Raw genomic sequence first — 17,187 nt, forward strand, 5'->3', positions numbered from 1 at the left:
AACAGTAATACTCCAAAGTATTTATGAAATCAAGAACTTTTCATTTTGCCGTTAATGGACTATGAGGACCTTATATTCTCCTTCATTTAACCTCAGTATTTTTTGCTATCTCAGTGAGAGCTGTTTCAGAGCCTGGATAGCTCAGTCGGTAGAGCATCAGACTTTTAATCTGTGGGTCCAGGGTTCAAGTCCCTGTTCAGGCGGCAGTCTTTTTACAAGAAACAGTTTCTTAGTTTCCTCTTAAATTGACATGTTAATAAAGGAAGCAGTAGACAGCTTTAAGTATGACATTATACTTTCAAATATGTACCTTGATGCCATCAAATTCTATTTACGTCCTTTGGAAAGTTTGGCTACTGTATGTTAAAGATCTAGGGACATTGTAAACTCACTGAGAATAGATACATTTATATCTTTGATGTTTCTTTAAAACCATATTTACAGTGTGGAAGTTTAGCATATATTTCTTGATTGAGTGATTATGTCCATTTGCATGAAGATCTCTAACAACTTCAACAGTAATACTCCAAAGTATTTATGAAATCAAGAACTTTTTATTTTGCCGTTAATGGACTATGAGGACCTTATATTCTCCTTCATTTAACCTCAGTATTTTTTTCTATCTCAGTGAGAGCTTTTTCAGAGCCTGGATAGCTCAGTCGGTAGAGCATCAGACTTTTAATCTGAGGGTCCAGGGTTCAAATCCCGGTTCAGGCGGCAGTCCTTTTACAAGAAACAGTTTCTTAGTTTCCTCTTAAATTGACATGTCAATAAAGGAAGCAGTAGACAGCTTTAAGTATGACATTATACTTTCAAATATGTACCTTGATGCCATCAAATTCTATTTAGGTCCTTTGGAAAGTTTGGCTACTGTATGTTAAAGATCTAGGGACATTGTAAACTCACTGAGAATAGATACATTTATATCTTTGATGTTTCTTTAAAACCATATTTACAGTGTGGAAGTTTAGCATATATTTCTTGATTGAGTGATTATGTCCATTTGCATGAAGATCTCTAACAACTTCAACAGTAATACTCCAAAGTATTTATGAAATCAAGAACTTTTCATTTTGCTGTTAATGGACTATGAGGACCTTATATTCTCCTTCATTTAACCTCAGTATTTTTTTCTATCTCAGTGAGAGCTTTTTCAGAGCCTGGATAGCTCAGTCGGTAGTGCATCAGACTTTTAATCTGAGGGTCCAGGGTTCAAGTCCCTGTTCAGGCGGCAGCCCTTTTACAAGAAACAGTTTCTTAGTTTCCTCTTAAATTGACAAGTCAATAAAGGAAGCAGTAGACAGCTTTAAGTATGACATTATACTTTCAAATATGTACCTTGATGCCATCAAATTCTATTTACGTCCTTTGGAAAGTTTGGCTACTGTATGTTAAAGATCTAGGGACATTGTAAACTCACTGAGAATAGATACATTTATATCTTTGATGTTTCTTTAAAACCATATTTACAGTGTGGAAGTTTAGCATATATTTCTTGATTGAGTGATTATGTCCATTTGCATGAAGATCTCTAACAACTTCAACAGTAATACTCCAAAGTATTTATGAAATCAAGAACTTTTCATTTTGCCGTTAATGGACTATAAGGACCTTATATTCTCCTTCATTTAACCTCAGTATTTTTTTCAATCTCAGTGAGAGCTTTTTTAGAGCCTGGATAGCTCAGTCGGTAGAGCATCAGACTTTTAATCTGTGGGTCCAGGGTTCAAGTCCCTGTTCAGGCGGCAGTCTTTTTACAAGAAACAGTTTCTTAGTTTCCTCTTAAATTGACATGTTAATAAAGGAAGCAGTAGACAGCTTTAAGTATGACATTATACTTTCAAATATGTACCTTGATGCCATCAAATTCTATTTACGTCCTTTGGAAAGTTTGGCTACTGTATGTTAAAGATCTAGGGACATTGTAAACTCACTGAGAATAGATACATTTATATCTTTGATGTTTCTTTAAAACCATATTTACAGTGTGGAAGTTTAGCATATATTTCTTGATTGAGTGATTATGTCCATTTGCATGAAGATCTCTAACAACTTCAACAGTAATACTCCAAAGTATTTATGAAATCAAGAACTTTTCATTTTGCCGTTAATGGACTATGAGGACCTTATATTCTCCTTCATTTAACCTCAGTATTTTTTGCTATCTCAGTGAGAGCTGTTTCAGAGCCTGGATAGCTCAGTCGGTAGAGCATCAGACTTTTAATCTGAGGGTCCAGGGTTCAAGTCCCTGTTCAGGCGGCAGTCCTTTTACAAGAAAGAGTTTCTTAGTTTCCTCTTAAATTGACATGTCAATAAAGGAAGCAGTAGACAGCTTTAAGTATGACATTATACTTTCAAATATGTATCTTGATGCCATCAAATTCTATTTACGTCCTTTGGAAAGTTTGGCTACTGTATGTTAAAGATCTAGGGACATTGTAAACTCACTGAGAATAGATACATTTATATCTTTGATGTTTCTTTAAAACCATATTTACAGTGTGGAAGTTTAGCATATATTTCTTGATTGAGTGATTATGTCCATTTGCATGAAGATCTCTAACAACTTCAACAGTAATACTCCAAAGTATTTATGAAATCAAGAACTTTTCATTTTGCGGTTAATGGACTATGAGGACCTTATATTCTCCTTCATTTAACCTCAGTATTTTTTTCTGTCTCAGTGAGAGCTTTTTCAGAGCCTGGGTAGCTCAGTCGGTAGAGCATCAGACTTTTAATCTGAGGGTCCAGGGTTCAAGTCCCTGTTCAGGCGGCAGTCCTTTTACAAGAAACAGTTTCTTAGTTTCCTCTTAAATTGACATGTTAATAAAGGAAGCAGTAGACAGCTTTAAGTATGACATTATACTTTCAAATATGTACCTTGATGCCATCAAATTCTATTTACGTCCTTTGGAAAGATTGGCTACTGTATGTTAAAGATCTAGGGACATTGTAAACTCACTGAGAATAGATACATTTATATCTTTGATGTTTCTTTAAAACCATATTTACAGTGTGGAAGTTTAGAATATATTTCTTAATTGAGTGATTATGTCCATTTGGATGTAGATCTCTAACAACTTCAACAGTAATACTCCAAAGTATTTATGAAATCAAGAACTTTTAATTTTGCCGTTAATGGACTATGAGGACCTTATATTCTCCTTCATTTAACCTCAGTATTTTTTGCTATCTCAGTGAGAGCTGTTTCAGAGCCTGGATAGCTCAGTCGGTAGAGCATCAGACTTTTAATCTGTGGGTCCAGGGTTCAAGTCCCTGTTCAGGCGGCAGTCTTTTTACAAGAAACAGTTTCTTAGTTTCCTCTTAAATTGACATGTTAATAAAGGAAGCAGTAGACAGCTTTAAGTATGACATTATACTTTCAAATATGTACCTTGATGCCATCAAATTCTATTTACGTCCTTTGGAAAGTTTGGCTACTGTATGTTAAAGATCTAGGGACATTGTAAACTCACTGAGAATAGATACATTTATATCTTTGATGTTTCTTTAAAACCATATTTACAGTGTGGAAGTTTAGCATATATTTCTTGATTGAGTGATTATGTCCATTTGCATGAAGATCTCTAACAACTTCAACAGTAATACTCCAAAGTATTTATGAAATCAAGAACTTTTCATTTTGCCGTTAATGGACTATGAGGACCTTATATTCTCCTTCATTTAACCTCAGTATTTTTTTCTATCTCAGTGAGAGCTTTTTCAGAGCCTGGATAGCTCAGTCGGTAGAGCATCAGACTTTTAATCTGAGGGTCCAGGGTTCAAATCCCGGTTCAGGCGGCAGTCCTTTTACAAGAAACAGTTTCTTAGTTTCCTCTTAAATTGACATGTCAATAAAGGAAGCAGTAGACAGCTTTAAGTATGACATTATACTTTCAAATATGTACCTTGATGCCATCAAATTCTATTTAGGTCCTTTGGAAAGTTTGGCTACTGTATGTTAAAGATCTAGGGACATTGTAAACTCACTGAGAATAGATACATTTATATCTTTGATGTTTCTTTAAAACCATATTTACAGTGTGGAAGTTTAGCATATATTTCTTGATTGAGTGATTATGTCCATTTGCATGAAGATCTCTAACAACTTCAACAGTAATACTCCAAAGTATTTATGAAATCAAGAACTTTTCATTTTGCTGTTAATGGACTATGAGGACCTTATATTCTCCTTCATTTAACCTCAGTATTTTTTTCTATCTCAGTGAGAGCTTTTTCAGAGCCTGGATAGCTCAGTCGGTAGTGCATCAGACTTTTAATCTGAGGGTCCAGGGTTCAAGTCCCTGTTCAGGCGGCAGCCCTTTTACAAGAAACAGTTTCTTAGTTTCCTCTTAAATTGACAAGTCAATAAAGGAAGCAGTAGACAGCTTTAAGTATGACATTATACTTTCAAATATGTACCTTGATGCCATCAAATTCTATTTACGTCCTTTGGAAAGTTTGGCTACTGTATGTTAAAGATCTAGGGACATTGTAAACTCACTGAGAATAGATACATTTATATCTTTGATGTTTCTTTAAAACCATATTTACAGTGTGGAAGTTTAGCATATATTTCTTGATTGAGTGATTATGTCCATTTGCATGAAGATCTCTAACAACTTCAACAGTAATACTCCAAAGTATTTATGAAATCAAGAACTTTTCATTTTGCCGTTAATGGACTATGAGGACCTTATATTCTCCTTCATTTAACCTCAGTATTTTTTTCTATCTCAGTGAGAGCTTTTTCAGAGCCTGGATAGCTCAGTCGGTAGAGCATCAGACTTTTAATCTGAGGGTCCAGGGTTCAAGTCCCGGTTCAGGCGGCAGTCCTTTTACAAGAAACAGTTTCTTAGTTTCCTCTTAAATTGACATGTCAATAAAGGAAGCAGTAGACAGCTTTAAGTATGACATTATACTTTCAAATATGTACCTTGATGCCATCAAATTCTATTTACATCCTTTGGAAAGTTTGGCTACTGTATGTTAAAGATCTAGGGACATTGTAAACTCACTGAGAATAGATACATTTATATCTTTGATGTTTCTTTAAAACCATATTTACAGTGTGGAAGTTTAGCATATATTTCTTGATTGAGTGATTATGTCCATTTGCATGAAGATCTCTAACAACTTCAACAGTAATACTCCAAAGTATTTATGAAATCAAGAACTTTTCATTTTGCCGTTAATGGACTATGAGGACCTTATATTCTCCTTCATTTAACCTCAGTATTTTTTTCTATCTCAGTGCGAGCTTTTTCAGAGCCTGGGTAGCTCAGTCGGTAGAGCATTAGACTTTTAATCTGAGGGTCCAGGGTTCAAGTCCCTGTTCAGGCGGCAGTCCTTTTACAAGAAACAGTTTCTTAGTTTCCTCTTAAATTGACATGTTAATAAAGGAAGCAGTAGACAGCTTTAAGTATGACATTATACTTTCAAATATGTACCTTGATGCCATCAAATTCTATTTACGTCCTTTGGAAAGTTTGGCTACTGTATGTTAAAGATCTAGGGACATTGTAAACTCACTGAGAATAGATACATTTATATCTTTGATGTTTCTTTAAAACCATATTTACAGTGTGGAAGTTTAGCATATATTTCTTGATTGAGTGATTATGTCCATTTGCATGAAGATCTCTAACAACTTCAACAGTAATACTCCAAAGTATTTATGAAATCAAGAACTTTTCATTTTGCCGTTAATGGACTATGAGGACCTTATATTCTCCTTCATTTAACCTCAGTATTTTTTTCTATCTCAGTGAGAGCTGTTTCAGAGCCTGGATAGCTCAGTCGGTAGAGCATCAGACTTTTAATCTGAGGGTCCAGGGTTCAAGTCCCTGTTCAGGTGGCAGTCCTTTTACAAGAAACAGTTTCTTAGTTTCCTCTTAAATTGACATGTTAATAAAGGAAGCAGTAGACAGCTTTAAGTATGACATTATACTTTCAAATATGTACCTTGATGCCATCAAATTCTATTTACGTCCTTTGGAAAGTTTGGCTACTGTTTGTTAAAGATCTAGGGACATTGTAAACTCACTGAGAATATATACATTTATATCTTTGATGTTTCTTTAAAACCATATTTACAGTGTGGAAGTTTAGCATGTATTTCTTGATTGAGTGATTATGTCCATTTGCATGAAGATCTCTAACAACTTCAACAGTAATACTCCAAAGTATTTATGAAATCAAGAACTTTTCATTTTGCCGTTAATGGACTATGAGGACCTTATATTCTCCTTCATTTAACCTCAGTATTTTTTTCTATCTCAGTGAGAGCGTTTTCAGAGCCTGGATAGCTCAGTCGGTAGAGCATCAGACTTTTAATCTGAGGGTCCAGGGTTCAAGTCCCTGTTCAGGCGGCAGTCCTTTTACAAGAAACAGTTTCTAAGTTTCCTCTTAAATTGACATGTCAATAAAGGAAGCAGTAGACAGCTTTAAGTATGACATTATACTTTCAAATATGTACCTTGATGCCATCAAATTCTATTTACGTCCTTTGGAAAGTTTGGCTACTGTATGTTAAAGATCTAGGGACATTGTAAACTCACTGAGAATAGATACATTTATATCTTTGATGTTTCTTTAAAACCATATTTACAGTGTGGAAGTTTAGCATATATTTCTTAATTGAGTGATTATGTCCATTTGCATGAAGATCTCTAACAACTTCAACAGTAATACTCCAAAGTATTTATGAAATCAAGAACTTTTCATTTTGCCGTTAATGGACTATGAGGACCTTATATTCTCCTTCATTTAACCTCAGTATTTTTTTCTATCTCAGTGAGAGCTTTTTCAGAGCCTGGATAGCTCAGTCGGTAGAGCATCAGACTTTTAATCTGAGGGTCCAGGGTTCAAGTCCCTGTTCAGGCGGCAGTCCTTTTACAAGAAACAGTTTCTTAGTTTCCTCTTAAATTGACAAGTCAATAAAGGAAGCAGTAGACAGCTTGAAGTATGACATTATACTTTCAAATATGTACCTTGATGCCATCAAATTCCATTTACGTCCTTTGGAAAGTTTGGCTACTGTATGTTAAAGATCTAGGGACATTGTAAACTCACTGAGAATAGATACATTTATATCTTTGATGTTTCTTTAAAACCATATTTACAGTGTGGAAGTTTAGCATATATTTTTTTTAATTGAGTGATTATGTCCATTTGCATGAAGATCTCTAACAACTTCAACAGTAATACTCCAAAGTATTTATGAAATCAAGAACTTTTCATTTTGCCGTTAATGGACTATGAGGACCTTATATTCTCCTTCATTTAACCTCAGTATTTTTTTCTATCTCAGTGAGAGCTTTTTCAGAGCCTGGATAGCTCAGTCGGTAGAGCATCAGACTTTTAATCTGAGGGTCCAGGGTTCAAGTCCCTGTTCAGGCGGCAGTCCTTTTACAAGAAACAGTTTCTTAGTTTCCTCTTAAATTGACATGTAAATAAAGGAAGCAGTAGACAGCTTTAAGTATGACATTATACTTTCAAATATGTACCTTGATGCCATCAAATTCTGTTTACGTCCTTTGGAAAGTTTGGCTACTGTATGTTAAAGATCTAGGGACATTGTAAACTCACTGAGAATAGATACATTTATATCTTTGATGTTTCTTTAAAACCATATTTACAGTGTGGAAGTTTAGCATATATTTCTTGATTGAGTGATTATGTCCATTTGCATGAAGATCTCTAACAACTTCAACAGTAATACTCCAAAGTATTTATGAAATCAAGAACTTTTCATTTTGCCGTTAATGGAGTATGAAGACCTTATATTCTCCTTCATTTAACCTCAGTATTTTTTTCTATCTCAGTGAGAGCTGTTTCAGAGCCTGGATAGCTCAGTCGGTAGAGCATCAGACTTTTAATCTGAGGGTCCAGGGTTCAAGTCCCTGTTCAGGCGGCAGTCTTTTTACAAGAAACAGTTTCTTAGTTTCCTCTTAAATTGACATGTTAATAAAGGAAGCAGTAGACAGCTTTAAGTATGACATTATACTTTCAAATATGTACCTTGATGCCATCAAATTCTATTTACGTCCTTTGGAAAGTTTGGCTACTGTTTGTTAAAGATCTAGGGACATTGTAAACTCACTGAGAATATATACATTTATATCTTTGATGTTTCTTTAAAACCATATTTACAGTGTGGAAGTTTAGCATGTATTTCTTGATTGAGTGATTATGTCCATTTGCATGAGGATCTCTAACAACTTCAACAGTAATACTCCAAAGTATTTATGAAATCAAGAACTTTTCATTTTGCCGTTAATGGACTATGAGGACCTTATATTCTCCTTCATTTAACCTCAGTATTTTTTTCTATCTCAGTGAGAGCTTTTTCAGAGCCTGGATAGCTCAGTCGGTAGAGCATCAGACTTTTAATCTGAGGGTCCAGGGTTCAAGTCCCTGTTCAGGCGGCAGTCCTTTTACAAGAAACAGTTTCTTAGTTTCCTCTTAAATTGACATGTCAATAAAGGAAGCAGTAGACAGCTTTAAGTATGACATTATACTTTCAAATATGTACCTTGATGCCATCAAATTCTATTTACGTCCTTTGGAAAGTTTGGCTACTGTATGTTAAAGATCTAGGGACATTGTAAACTCACTGAGAATAGATACATTTATATCTTTGATGTTTCTTTAAAACCATATTTACAGTGTGGAAGTTTAGCATATATTTCTTAATTGAGTGATTATGTCCATTTGCATGAAGATCTCTAACAACTTCAACAGTAATACTCCAAAGTATTTATGAAATCAAGAACTTTTCATTTTGCCGTTAATGGACTATGAGGACCTTATATTCTCCTTCATTTAACCTCAGTATTTTTTTCTATCTCAGTGAGAGCTTTTTCAGAGCCTGGATAGCTCAGTCGGTAGAGCATCAGACTTTTAATCTGAGGGTCCAGGGTTCAAGTCCCTGTTCAGGCGGCAGTCCTTTTACAAGAAACAGTTTCTTAGTTTCCTCTTAAATTGACAAGTCAATAAAGGAAGCAGTAGACAGCTTGAAGTATGACATTATACTTTCAAATATGTACCTTGATGCCATCAAATTCTATTTACGTCCTTTGGAAAGTTTGGCTACTGTATGTTAAAGATCTAGGGACATTGTAAACTCACTGAGAATAGATACATTTATATCTTTGATGTTTCTTTAAAACCATATTTACAGTGTGGAAGTTTAGCATATATTTTTTTAATTGAGTGATTATGTCCATTTGCATGAAGATCTCTAACAACTTCAACAGTAATACTCCAAAGTATTTATGAAATCAAGAACTTTTCATTTTGCAGTTAATGGACTATGAGGACCTTATATTCTCCTTCATTTAACCTCAGTATTTTTTTCTATCTCAGTGAGAGCTTTTTCAGAGCCTGGATAGCTCAGTCGGTAGAGCATCAGACTTTTAATCTGAGGGTCCAGGGTTCAAGTCCCTGTTCAGGCGGCAGTCCTTTTACAAGAAACAGTTTCTTAGTTTCCTCTTAAATTGACATGTAAATAAAGGAAGCAGTAGACAGCTTTAAGTATGACATTATACTTTCAAATATGTACCTTGATGCCATCAAATTCTATTTACGTCCTTTGGAAAGTTTGGCTACTGTATGTTAAAGATCTAGGGACATTGTAAACTCACTGAGAATAGATACATTTATATCTTTGATGTTTCTTTAAAACCATATTTACAGTGTGGAAGTTTAGCATATATTTCTTGATTGAGTGATTATGTCCATTTGCATGAAGATCTCTAACAACTTCAACAGTAATACTCCAAAGTATTTATGAAATCAAGAACTTTTCATTTTGCCGTTAATGGAGTATGAGGACCTTATATTCTCCTTCATTTAACCTCAGTATTTTTTTCTATCTCAGTGAGAGCTGTTTCAGAGCCTGGATAGCTCAGTCGGTAGAGCATCAGACTTTTAATCTGAGGGTCCAGGGTTCAAGTCCCTGTTCAGGTGGCAGTCTTTTTACAAGAAACAGTTTCTTAGTTTCCTCTTAAATTGACATGTTAATAAAGGAAGCAGTAGACAGCTTTAAGTATGACATTATACTTTCAAATATGTACCTTGATGCCATCAAATTCTATTTACGTCCTTTGGAAAGTTTGGCTACTGTTTGTTAAAGATCTAGGGACATTGTAAACTCACTGAGAATATATACATGTATATCTTTGATGTTTCTTTAAAACCATATTTACAGTGTGGAAGTTTAGCATGTATTTCTTGATTGAGTGATTATGTCCATTTGCATGAAGATCTCTAACAACTTCAACAGTAATACTCCAAAGTATTTATGAAATCAAGAACTTTTCATTTTGCCGTTAATGGACTATGAGGACCTTATATTCTCCTTCATTTAACCTCAGTATTTTTTTCTATCTCAGTGAGAGCGTTTTCAGAGCCTGGATAGCTCAGTCGGTAGAGCATCAGACTTTTAATCTGAGGGTCCAGGGTTCAAGTCCCTGTTCAGGCGGCAGTCCTTTTACAAGAAACAGTTTCTTAGTTTCCTCTTAAATTGACATGTCAATAAAGGAAGCAGTAGACAGCTTTAAGTATGACATTATACTTTCAAATATGTACCTTGATGCCATCAAATTCTATTTACATCCTTTGGAAAGTTTGGCTACTGTATGTTAAAGATCTAGGGACATTGTAAACTCACTGAGAATAGATACATTTATATCTTTGATGTTTCTTTAAAACCATATTTACAGTGTGGAAGTTTAGCATATATTTCTTAATTGAGTGATTATGTCCATTTGCATGAAGATCTCTAACAACTTCAACAGTAATACTCCAAAGTATTTATGAAATCAAGAACTTTTCATTTTGCCGTTAATGGACTATGAGGACCTTATATTCTCCTTCATTTAACCTCAGTATATTTTTCTATCTCAGTGAGAGCTTTTTCAGAGCCTGGATAGCTCAGTCGGTAGAGCATCAGACTTTTAATCTGAGGGTCCAGGGTTCAAGTCCCTGTTCAGGCGGCAGTCCTTTTACAAGAAACAGTTTCTTAGTTTCCTCTTAAATTGACAAGTCAATAAAGGAAGCAGTAGACAGCTTGAAGTATGACATTATACTTTCAAATATGTACCTTGATGCCATCAAATTCTATTTACGTCCTTTGGAAAGTTTGGCTACTGTATGTTAAAGATCTAGGGACATTTTAAACTCACTGAGAATAGATACATTTATATCTTTGATGTTTTTTTTAAAACCCTATTTACAGTGTGGAAGTTTAGCATATATTTCTTAATTGAGTGATTATGTCCATTTGCATGAAGATCTCTAACAACTTCAACAGTAATACTCCAAAGTATTTATGAAATCAAGAACTTTTCATTTTGCCGTTAATGGACTATGAGGACCTTATATTCTCCTTCATTTAACCTCAGTATATTTTTCTATCTCAGTGAGAGCTTTTTCAGAGCCTGGATAGCTCAGTCGGTAGAGCATCAGACTTTTAATCTGAGGGTCCAGGGTTCAAGTCCCTGTTCAGGCGGCAGTCCTTTTACAAGAAACAGTTTCTTAGTTTCCTCTTAAATTGACAAGTCAATAAAGGAAGCAGTAGACAGCTTGAAGTATGACATTATACTTTCAAATATGTACCTTGATGCCATCAAATTCTATTTACGTCCTTTGGAAAGTTTGGCTACTGTATGTTAAAGATCTAGGGACATTGTAAACTCACTGAGAATAGATACATTTATATCTTTGATGTTTTTTTTAAAACCCTATTTACAGTGTGGAAGTTTAGCATATATTTCTTAATTGAGTGATTATGTCCATTTGCATGAAGATCTCTAACAACTTCAACAGTAATACTCCAAAGTATTTATGAAATCAAGAACTTTTCATTTTGCCGTTAATGGACTATGAGGACCTTATATTCTCCTTCATTTAACCTCAGTATTTTTTTCTATCTCAGTGAGAGCTTTTTCAGAGCCTGGATAGCTCAGTCGGTAGAGCATCAGACTTTTAATCTGAGGGTCCAGGGTTCAAGTCCCTGTTCAGGCGGCAGTCCTTTTACAAGAAACAGTTTCTTAGTTTCCTCTTAAATTGACATGTAAATAAAGGAAGCAGTAGACAGCTTTAAGTATGACATTATACTTTCAAATATGTACCTTGATGCCATCAAATTCTATTTACGTCCTTTGGAAAGTTTGGCTACTGTATGTTAAAGATCTAGGGACATTGTAAACTCACTGTGAATAGATACATTTATATCTTTGATGTTTCTTTAAAACCATATTTACAGTCTGGAAGTTTAGCATATATTTCTTGATTGAGTGATTATGTCCATTTGCATGAAGATCTCTAACAACTTCAACAGTAATACTCCAAAGTATTTATGAAATCAAGAACTTTTCATTTTGCCGTTAATGGACTATGAGGACCTTATATTCTCCTTCATTTAACCTCAGTATTTTTTTCTATCTCAGTGAGAGCTTTTTCAGAGCCTGGATAGCTCAGTCGGTAGAGCATCAGACTTTTAATCTGAGGGTCCAGGGTTCAAGTCCCTGTTCAGGCGGCAGTCCTTTTACAAGAAACAGTTTCTTAGTTTCCTCTTAAATTGACATGTAAATAAAGGAAGCAGTAGACAGCTTGAAGTATGACATTATACTTTCAAATATGTACCTTGATGCCATCAAATTCTATTTACGTCCTTTGGAAAGTTTGGCTACTGTATGTTAAAGATCTAGGGACATTGTAAACTCACTGAGAATAGATACATTTATATCTTTGATGTTTCTTTAAAACCATATTTACAGTCTGGAAGTTTAGCATATATTTCTTGATTGAGTGATTATGTCCATTTGCATGAAGATCTCTAACAACTTCAACAGTAATACTCCAAAGTATTTATGAAATCAAGAACTTTTCATTTTGCCGTTAATGGACTATAAGGACCTTATATTCTCCTTCATTTAACCTCAGTATTTTTTTCTATCTCAGTGAGAGCTTTTTCAGAGCCTGGATAGCTCAGTCGGTAGAGCATCAGACTTTTAATCTGAGGGTCCAGGGTTCAAGTCCCTGTTCAGGCGGCAGTCCTTTTACAAGAAACAGTTTCTTAGTTTCCTCTTAAATTGACATGTAAATAAAGGAAGCAGTAGACAGCTTTAAGTATGACATTATACTTTTAAATATGTACCTTGATGCCATCAAATTCTATTTACGTCCTTTGGAAAGTTTGGCTACTGTATGTTAAAGATCTAGGGACATTGTAAACTCACTGAGAATAGATACATTTATATCTTTGATGTTTCTTTAAAACCATATTTACAGTGTGGAAGTTTAGCATATATTTCTTGATTGAGTGATTATGTCCATTTGCATGAAGATCTCTAACAACTTCAACAGTAATACTCCAAAGTATTTATGAAATCAAGAACTTTTCACGTTAATGGACTATGAGGACCTTATATTCTCCTTCATTTAACCTCAGTATTTTTTTCTATCTCAGGGAGAGCTTTTTCAGAGCCTGGATAGCTCAGTCGGTAGAGCATCAGACTTTTAATCTGAGTGTCCAGGGTTCAAGTCCCTGTTCAGGCGGCAGTCCTTTTACAAGAAACAGTTTCTTAGTTTCCTCTTAAATTGACATGTCAATAAAGGAAGCAGTAGACAGCTTTAAGTATGACATTATACTTTCAAATATGTACCTTGATGCCATCAAATTCTATTTACGTCCTTTGGAAAGTTTGGCTACTGTATGTTAAAGATCTAGGGACATTGTAAACTCACTGAGAATAGATACATTTATATCTTTGATGTTTCTTTAAAACCATATTTACAGTGTGGAAGTTTAGCATATATTTCTTGATTGAGTGATTATGTCCATTTGCATGAAGATCTCTAACAACTTCAACAGTAATACTCCAAAGTATTTATGAAATCAAGAACTTTTCATTTTGCCGTTAATGGACTATGAGGACCTTATATTCTCCTTCATTTAACCTCAGTATTTTTTTCTATCTCAGTGAGAGCTTTTTCAGAGCCTGGATAGCTCAGTCGGTAGAGCATCAGACTTTTAATCTGAGGGTCCAGGGTTCAAGTCCCTGTTCAGGCGGCAGTCCTTTTACAAGAAACAGTTTCTTAGTTTCCTCTTAAATTGACATGTCAATAAAGGAAGCAGTAGACAGCTTTAAGTATGACATTATACTTTCAAATATGTACCTTGATGCCATCAAATTCTATTTACGTCCTTTGGAAAGTTTGGCTACTGTATGTTAAAGATCTAGGGACATTGTAAACTCATTGAGAATAGATACATTTATATCTTTGATGTTTCTTTAAAACCATATTTACAGTGTGGAAGTTTAGCATATATTTCTTGATTGAGTGATTATGTCCATTTGCATGAAGATCTCTAACAACTTCAACAGTAATACTCCAAAGTATTTATGAAATCAAGAACTTTTCATTTTGCCGTTAATGGACTATAAGGACCTTATATTCTCCTTCATTTAACCTCAGTATTTTTTTCAATCTCAGTGAGAGCTTTTTTAGAGCCTGGATAGCTCAGTCGCTAGAGCATCAGACTTTTAATCTGTGGGTCCAGGGTTCAAGTCCCTGTTCAGGCGGCAGTCTTTTTACAAGAAACAGTTTCTTAGTTTCCTCTTAAATTGACATGTTAATAAAGGAAGCAGTAGACAGCTTTAAGTATGACATTATACTTTTAAATATGTACCTTGATGCCATCAAATTCTATTTACGTCCTTTGGAAAGTTTGGCTACTGTATGTTAAAGATCTAGGGACATTGTAAACTCACTGAGAATAGATACATTTATATCTTTGATGTTTCTTTAAAACCATATTTACAGTGTGGAAGTTTAGCATATATTTCTTGATTGAGTGATTATGTCCATTTGCATGAAGATCTCTAACAACTTCAACAGTAATACTCCAAAGTATTTATGAAATCAAGAACTTTTCATTTTGCCGTTAATGGACTATGAGGACCTTATATTCTCCTTCATTTAACCTCAGTATTTTTTTCTATCTCAGTGAGAGCTTTTTCAGAGCCTGGATAGCTCAGTCGGTAGAGCATCAGACTTTTAATCTGAGGGTCCAGGGTTCAAGTCCCTGTTCAGGCGGCAGTCCTTTTACAAGAAACAGTTTCTTAGTTTCCTCTTAAATTGACATGTCAATACAGGAAGCAGTAGACAGCTTTAAGTATGACATTATACTTTCAAATATGTACCTTGATGCCATCAAATTCTATTTACGTCCTTTGGAAAGTTTGGCTACTGTATGTTAAAGATCTAGGGACATTGTAAACTCACTGAGAATAGATACATTTATATCTTTGATGTTTCTTTAAAACCATATTTACAGTGTGGAAGTTTAGCATATATTTCTTGATTGAGTGATTATGTCCATTTGCATGAAGATCTCTAACAAATTCAACAGTAATACTCCAAAGTATTTATGAAATCAAGAACTTTTCATTTTGCGGTTAATGGACTATGAGGACCTTATATTCTCCTTCATTTAACCTTAGTATTTTTTTCTATCTCAGTGAGAGCTTTTTCAGAGCCTGGATAGCTCAGTCGGTAGAGCATCAGACTTTTAATCTGAGGGTCCAGGGTTCAAGTCCCTGTTCAGGCGGCAGTCCTTTTACAAGAAACAGTTTCTTAGTTTCCTCTTAAATAGACATGTTAATAAAGGAAGCAGTAGACAGCTTTAAGTATGACATCATACTTTCAAATATGTACCTTGATGCCATCAAATTCTATTTACGTCCTTTGGAAAGTTTGGCTACTGTATGTTAAAGATCTAGGGACATTGTAAACTCACTGAGAATAAATACATTTATATCTTTGATGTTTCTTTAAAACCATATTTACAGTGTGGAAGTTTAGCATATATTTCTTGATTGAGTGATTATGTCCATTTGCATGAAGATCTCTAACAACTTCAACAGTAATACTCCAAAGTATTTATGAAATCAAGAACTTTTCATTTTGCCGTTAATGGACTATGAGGACCTTATATTCTCCTTCATTTAACCTCAGTATTTTTTTCTATCTCAGTGAGAGCTGTTTCAGAGCCTGGATAGCTCAGTCGGTAGAGCATCAGACTTTTAATCTGAGGGTCCAGGGTTCAAGTCCCTGTTCAGGCGGCAGTCCTTTTACAAGAAACAGTTTCTTAGTTTCCTCTTAAATAGACATGTTAATAAAGGAAGCAGTAGACAGCTTTAAGTATGACATTATACTTTCAAATATGTACCTCGATGCCATCAAATTCTATTTACGTCCTTTGGAAAGTTTGGCTACTGTATGTTAAAGATCTAGGGACATTTTAAACTCACTGAGAATAGATACATTTATATCTTTGATGTTTCTTTAAAACCATATTTACAGTGTGGAAGTTTAGCATATATTTCTTGATTGAGTGATTATGTCCATTTGCATGAAGATCTCTAACAACTTCAACAGTAATACTCCAAAGTATTTATGAAATCAAGAACTTTTCATTTTGCCGTTAATGGACTATGAGGACCTTATATTCTCCTTCATTTAACCTCAGTATTTTTTTCTGTCTCAGTGAGAGTTTTTCAGAGCCTGGATAGCTCAGTCGGTAGAGCATCAGACTTTTAATCTGAGGGTCCAGGGTTTAAGTCCCTGTTCAGGCGGCAGTCTTTTTACAAGAAACAGTTTCTTAGTTTCCTCTTAAATTGACATGTTAATAAAGGAAGCAGTAGACAGCTTTAAGTATGACATTATACTTTCAAATATGTACCTTGATGCCATCAAATTCTATTTACGTCCTTTGGAAAGTTTGGCTACTGTATGTTAAAGATCTAGGGACATTGTAAACTCACTGAGAATAGATACATTTATATCTTTGATGTTTCTTTAAAACCATATTTACAGTGTGGAAGTTTAGCATATATTTTTTTTAATTGAGGGATTATGTCCATTTGCATGAAGATCTCTAACAACTTCAACAGTAATACTCCAAAGTATTTATGAAATCAAGAACTTTTCATTTTGCCGTTAATGGACTATGAGGACCTTATATTCTCCTTCATTTAACCTCAGTATTTTTTTCTATCTCAGTGAGAGCTTTTTCAGAGCCTGGATAGCTCAGTCGGTAGAGCATCAGACTTTTAATCTGAGGGTCCAGGGTTCAAGTCCCTGTTCAGGCGGCAGTCCTTTTACAAGAAACAG

At 34.7% G+C, this 17,187-nt stretch overlaps 19 non-coding genes across 19 annotated transcripts; all 19 read left to right on the forward strand.

The window, feature by feature from the left end:
* The first annotated feature begins 2,186 nt into the window (after nt 1-2,186).
* Nucleotides 2,187-2,259, forward strand: TRNAK-UUU (transfer RNA lysine (anticodon UUU)). Its single transcript has one exon. It is a non-coding gene; the product is annotated as a tRNA-Lys (tRNA).
* Nucleotides 2,260-6,298: 4,039 nt separating this feature from the next.
* Nucleotides 6,299-6,371, forward strand: TRNAK-UUU (transfer RNA lysine (anticodon UUU)). The gene has a single exon. It is a non-coding gene; the product is annotated as a tRNA-Lys (tRNA).
* Nucleotides 6,372-6,812: 441 nt separating this feature from the next.
* Nucleotides 6,813-6,885, forward strand: TRNAK-UUU (transfer RNA lysine (anticodon UUU)). The gene has a single exon. It is a non-coding gene; the product is annotated as a tRNA-Lys (tRNA).
* A 443-nt stretch (nt 6,886-7,328) lies between these two features.
* On the forward strand, nt 7,329-7,401 carry TRNAK-UUU (transfer RNA lysine (anticodon UUU)). Its single transcript has one exon. It is a non-coding gene; the product is annotated as a tRNA-Lys (tRNA).
* A 441-nt stretch (nt 7,402-7,842) lies between these two features.
* TRNAK-UUU (transfer RNA lysine (anticodon UUU)) lies at nt 7,843-7,915 on the forward strand. Its single transcript has one exon. It is a non-coding gene; the product is annotated as a tRNA-Lys (tRNA).
* Nucleotides 7,916-8,356: 441 nt separating this feature from the next.
* On the forward strand, nt 8,357-8,429 carry TRNAK-UUU (transfer RNA lysine (anticodon UUU)). Its single transcript has one exon. It is a non-coding gene; the product is annotated as a tRNA-Lys (tRNA).
* Nucleotides 8,430-8,870: 441 nt separating this feature from the next.
* Nucleotides 8,871-8,943, forward strand: TRNAK-UUU (transfer RNA lysine (anticodon UUU)). Its single transcript has one exon. It is a non-coding gene; the product is annotated as a tRNA-Lys (tRNA).
* A 442-nt stretch (nt 8,944-9,385) lies between these two features.
* Nucleotides 9,386-9,458, forward strand: TRNAK-UUU (transfer RNA lysine (anticodon UUU)). The gene has a single exon. It is a non-coding gene; the product is annotated as a tRNA-Lys (tRNA).
* Nucleotides 9,459-10,413: 955 nt separating this feature from the next.
* Nucleotides 10,414-10,486, forward strand: TRNAK-UUU (transfer RNA lysine (anticodon UUU)). The gene has a single exon. It is a non-coding gene; the product is annotated as a tRNA-Lys (tRNA).
* Nucleotides 10,487-10,927: 441 nt separating this feature from the next.
* Nucleotides 10,928-11,000, forward strand: TRNAK-UUU (transfer RNA lysine (anticodon UUU)). Its single transcript has one exon. It is a non-coding gene; the product is annotated as a tRNA-Lys (tRNA).
* Nucleotides 11,001-11,442: 442 nt separating this feature from the next.
* TRNAK-UUU (transfer RNA lysine (anticodon UUU)) lies at nt 11,443-11,515 on the forward strand. Its single transcript has one exon. It is a non-coding gene; the product is annotated as a tRNA-Lys (tRNA).
* A 442-nt stretch (nt 11,516-11,957) lies between these two features.
* Nucleotides 11,958-12,030, forward strand: TRNAK-UUU (transfer RNA lysine (anticodon UUU)). The gene has a single exon. It is a non-coding gene; the product is annotated as a tRNA-Lys (tRNA).
* A 441-nt stretch (nt 12,031-12,471) lies between these two features.
* Nucleotides 12,472-12,544, forward strand: TRNAK-UUU (transfer RNA lysine (anticodon UUU)). Its single transcript has one exon. It is a non-coding gene; the product is annotated as a tRNA-Lys (tRNA).
* A 441-nt stretch (nt 12,545-12,985) lies between these two features.
* On the forward strand, nt 12,986-13,058 carry TRNAK-UUU (transfer RNA lysine (anticodon UUU)). Its single transcript has one exon. It is a non-coding gene; the product is annotated as a tRNA-Lys (tRNA).
* A 949-nt stretch (nt 13,059-14,007) lies between these two features.
* TRNAK-UUU (transfer RNA lysine (anticodon UUU)) lies at nt 14,008-14,080 on the forward strand. Its single transcript has one exon. It is a non-coding gene; the product is annotated as a tRNA-Lys (tRNA).
* A 955-nt stretch (nt 14,081-15,035) lies between these two features.
* Nucleotides 15,036-15,108, forward strand: TRNAK-UUU (transfer RNA lysine (anticodon UUU)). Its single transcript has one exon. It is a non-coding gene; the product is annotated as a tRNA-Lys (tRNA).
* A 441-nt stretch (nt 15,109-15,549) lies between these two features.
* TRNAK-UUU (transfer RNA lysine (anticodon UUU)) lies at nt 15,550-15,622 on the forward strand. The gene has a single exon. It is a non-coding gene; the product is annotated as a tRNA-Lys (tRNA).
* A 441-nt stretch (nt 15,623-16,063) lies between these two features.
* On the forward strand, nt 16,064-16,136 carry TRNAK-UUU (transfer RNA lysine (anticodon UUU)). The gene has a single exon. It is a non-coding gene; the product is annotated as a tRNA-Lys (tRNA).
* A 956-nt stretch (nt 16,137-17,092) lies between these two features.
* On the forward strand, nt 17,093-17,165 carry TRNAK-UUU (transfer RNA lysine (anticodon UUU)). The gene has a single exon. It is a non-coding gene; the product is annotated as a tRNA-Lys (tRNA).
* Nucleotides 17,166-17,187: the final 22 nt, after the last annotated feature.

The sequence above is a fragment of the Engystomops pustulosus genome, chromosome 1 (assembly GCF_040894005.1).
Source record: "Engystomops pustulosus chromosome 1, aEngPut4.maternal, whole genome shotgun sequence".
Lineage (NCBI taxonomy): Eukaryota > Metazoa > Chordata > Amphibia > Anura > Leptodactylidae > Engystomops > Engystomops pustulosus.